The sequence below is a fragment of the Ursus arctos genome, unplaced genomic scaffold, assembly GCF_023065955.2.
Source record: "Ursus arctos isolate Adak ecotype North America unplaced genomic scaffold, UrsArc2.0 scaffold_3, whole genome shotgun sequence".
Taxonomy (NCBI): domain Eukaryota; kingdom Metazoa; phylum Chordata; class Mammalia; order Carnivora; family Ursidae; genus Ursus; species Ursus arctos.
The window spans coordinates 88,786,919-88,791,155 of record NW_026622985.1 but is presented as its reverse complement, the minus strand read 5'-3'; the positions used below and the strand labels follow the sequence as shown (position 1 = coordinate 88,791,155).

General features: G+C 47.8%; 1 pseudogene; it reads right to left on the bottom strand.

Annotated features, from left to right (window-relative positions):
• Positions 1 to 3,329: 3,329 nt before the first annotated feature.
• Positions 3,330 to 3,976, bottom strand: LOC125281124 (60S ribosomal protein L9-like; annotated as a pseudogene).
• Positions 3,977 to 4,237: the final 261 nt, after the last annotated feature.

Here is a 4,237-nt window from a genome sequence, read left to right as displayed (position 1 = left end):
CCTGGGATGGAGCCCGCGTTGGGCTCTGTACCGGGTGTGGCGTCTCCTTGGGATTCTCCCTCTCCCTCTGTTCCTCCCCCTGCTCATGCACTCACACACTCTCTCTCAAATAAATAAATAAGTCTTTAAAAAAAAATAAAAGTGATCTGTTTTTGTTTTCCTTCTATCAGTATATCTGAATGATTCTTTCTTTTTTTTTTTTTTTCCTTTAAACCTCTGAAGCTCAGAACCTTCAAACGGTATGTCTGTGTTGGTTTTACTAAAACAGTTTCCTGGCCTATGCACCATCTCTTCAGGCTTCAGATTGAATTTTTCATTCAAGTCAGAGAAACTTTTCTAGATCATATGGTGATCTAGAAATTTTAAGTTCCTTCTGTTGAGCTCTGTGCACAAGGGACACCAATCATCCTTAATCGATAGAATATCTCTGACTTCGATACCTTCTGTCCTTCTATACTTCACATTCTAACTGCTTCCATCTCTGTCTTTTCCCTCTACCTCCACCCTCATCTTGTCTCTCTTTCATGATGGTGTTAATTTGATTTTTAGCCATGATTATTTTATTTCTTTCTTTTCTGATTTATTTATTATATCTGTAATCATGGAATTGTGGTTTTCAATTTATTTCCTTAGCTCTGCAGCCTCCCTTTTCATTCATTCTCTTGTTTTATTATCTAAGTTTTTGAGTTTTTGTTTTATTATGATTTTTAAGTAGGCTCCACACCCAGCGTGGAGCCACATACAGGGCTTAAACTCATGACCCTGAGGTCAAGCCCTGAGCTGAGATCAAGTGTCGGACACTTAATTGACTAAGCCTCTCAGGTACCCCAGGTTTTTGTTTTATTAAGTTAAATCCATATTATGTTGTTCTTTTTTTTATTATTATTTATTTATTTATTTGACAGAGAGACAGCCAGCGAGAGAGGGAACACAAGCAGGGGGAGTGGGAGAGGAAGAAGCAGGCTCCTAGTGGAGGAGCCTGATGTGGGGCTCGATCCCAGAGAACCGGGACCACGCCCTGAGCCGAAGGCAGACGCTTAACAACTGCGCCACCCAGGCGCCCCCATATTATGTTGTTCTAAACTTGTATAGAGTCTCCTTCTCTTATTTGGGTTCCAGCCTCCAGAACTGTGAGACAACACATTTCTGTTGTCCAAGCCGCCCACTCTGTGGTACTCTGTTACGGCCACCTGAGCAAACCAATACACCCGGCCACCTTACTTAACATCCCAACCAGCCCCCAGCACTCTGTCCCTCTTCTTTGCTTTATTTTCTTCTTTGCAACCCATCCCCTTCTAATATGTCCTATCATTGTTAAATTCATTTGTGTATTGCCTGTCTCTCCCCACTGAAACGACGGCAGGGATCCTTGCTTGGTTCACTGATTCATGGGGCCTCGCACATAGTAGAAGCTCAATTAACAGTTGTTGAGTGAATGCACACGACCAAACCTGACGCCTCCCAGATGCTCAGGAATGACCCAGTGTTAAGAACTAATGAAATCACACTGACGATTGCTTTATGATGTTTTTTGGAAAATGTTTTGGGAGTCAGTCATCCTTTTGAAGAGTATTTATTGAGAGCCTACTACCTGCCAGGTGCTGCTCTCAGTGATAAGAGTACAGAAGCAAACAAAACCCAAGAGGGAGAAAGAGACAATAAACAAACACTGAAGACATAATGTCAGGTAGTGATAGGTGCTGTGAACATTAATTAAGCAGGGTGAGTGTTCCAGAACATTAATTAAACAGGGTGAGTGTTCCAGGTAACAATTGCCGTGAACCAAACCACCCTGAAACCGACAACAACAATTTCATGTTATTGCTTGTGGTCCTTTGGTGGACGGGGCCCACCAGGGTGGTTATTGCTGGGGTCTTGCGTGCCGTACAGTTGGTTGTTGGCCAGGCCACAGGGCATCTGAACGACTGGTTGGGTTGGACGTTGTGGGGGCTCACTCACTGGGCCGCCATTGACGCTGACTGCCAGCTGGGGGCTCAACTGCGCTGATGACCAGAGTGCCTGCTTGTAGCCTCTCCAAGTGGCCTGGGCTTCTCAGTTTAGTGGCTAGGTTCTGGAAGGAGCTCTCCAAGAGCAAGTGTTCCAGGCAGCAGGAAGCAGAGGCTGCCGGGCCATGAAGATCATTGTCACTTCTATCGTATTCTGTTGGTTAAGTCAGACGCCAAAGGGCCCCCCATTTTCGAGGGGCTGGAGAAAGAACCTGTGGGGTGGGCCTGATTGCTGCACACTTTTGGAAAACACAGCGCCGTCTGGGTCTTGTTACGTGGTGGGCAGGCAGGAGAGAGAGGTGTTCTTTGTGGGGAAGTCCTCTGTGCTCAGGTGATCTGTGAGCGCAGGCCTGAGGGGAGTGAGGAAATGAGCCATGTGGGTATCTGGGGAAGAGTGTTCCAGGCCAAGGATGGCAGGTACAGAGGCCCTGAGGCAGGAACATGTGTGGCATGATGAGGAACGGCTGAGGAGAGGTGGGAAGGCAGCCGTGGAATCCGCACTTAGAAGACTCCGTGCAGCGTCTTACCCCCAGGACGGAACAGTGCGCAGATGCATGAAGGATTTTCAGAGGGTGGGAGCCCTTGATGATGACTCTGTCCATGCCTGCCCCATGCTGCTCGCCTTCTCCTTCCCCACCCTGACCCTGAACCCCCTGATGCCCTTTGTTTCTTGGTCTCCACCAGCCCATGAGGCCTTGTCAGAAAGTTACTCTTCTTTACCCAGAAGCCTGGTGCCTGCCAGTCAGGTTCACCCATGTTGCTCTGTTTGCTGCTGTGTGACTTAGGATTGGGCATCCCAGAGCAAGCCCTGGGTGCTCGTGTCATAGCTTTGGTGGCACAGCACTCCTTCTAGGTCAGCACATGAGGGCCTCAGCCCTGACATAACATGGTGGCTTAGAGCTAAGGGGGCCTAGGTGCCCCTTGGCTGGGACTGCAGCCTTCCCTGTCCCTTGCCCGGCTCTGGCTAGGCCCCTTCTGGGGGTCTGTTAGCCCACCACCCAACCCACTGGCTGGCTGAGCCCTGCCTTACACCATTGATTATCCGGAACCATGACAACACCAGCCTGATTCTAGACTCTCTTGACTTCCCCACTGTGGGGCCATCTGGTTTTTTTGTTTGTTTGTTTGTTTTTTGCACTTAAAGACTGGCAGCAGGGAGGCTAGTTGCATGGTAAGGGTGCCGATTCAGAAGCCTGCCTGCCTGGGTTTGGATCTGGCTTGGACAAGTAGTTTAATCTCCATGTGCTTTGTTTCTTCAATAGAGGGCTTTCACTGCATCTTTAAAATATTATAAATAGGTCTGAAGAATGAGCTGTCGTTTTGTTATTTCCATAGCTGGGCAGCACTTAGATCTTCTTCATCAGCCTGTTAAACTGTTCCTTTTTCGGAGACTTGGACACCATCCAAAAATATCCTGGTATATTTGTTTTTAACTTTTGTGGCTTGCAGAATCGATGTAGCAACCTGAATTTGATACAAGTTCAATGTCTTTTCCTTTAAGCATTAACTCATCTTCCTGGGCTTGAAATTGTGAGCACGCAATGCCTGACTTCATTCAAACACTGCTGATACATTTCTCAGCCAGGAAATTTCAGGTTTCAACAAGAGCCCCATCCTTCTGAATGACAGTGGTGACGAGGAAGTGAGCACACAGACCTCATCTTGTCACAGAAGCCAGGATAACACCTTCTATCGCGTTCTATACACACCACCAGCTGGTGCAACATGTGGGCAGTTCCTTACTATTTCTCCCCCATTTGTCCACTCAGAGCATCTTCTTTTTCTTTCCAAGGAGACAGTTCCACATTGGATGTGATTGAAGTCCCTCTGGGGCCCTTCCCAACACCTGTGCATCCCTTCCCAGTGAAGTCTACATCTTCTGGAATGTCAACAGTCTGTGTGCTGAGAATGGTCTTTAAGCTCACAGTAGGTGTGGTGGAGACCCCTTCGCCATGCTGTTGCTTCTGCATCTATAAAGTGGGGTGTATAACACTCCTGATGCTGCAGGCTTGCTAGGAGTATTTACCGAGTTCCTGCATGTAAAGGGTTTAGCAAAATACCAGGCACCCAGCAGGTGCAAAGCATTGGCTCTAGTTCCTTTACTATATCAGAGTCTATGACTCCTTGCATCATGCTCCAGACCTTTCCGTGCTGCTCTCCAGAGCCAGGCCCTGTAGCTGGACCTCATCTCGAGGTCCCATATCCACTGGGCCTCTCGGGTTATTTTCCCC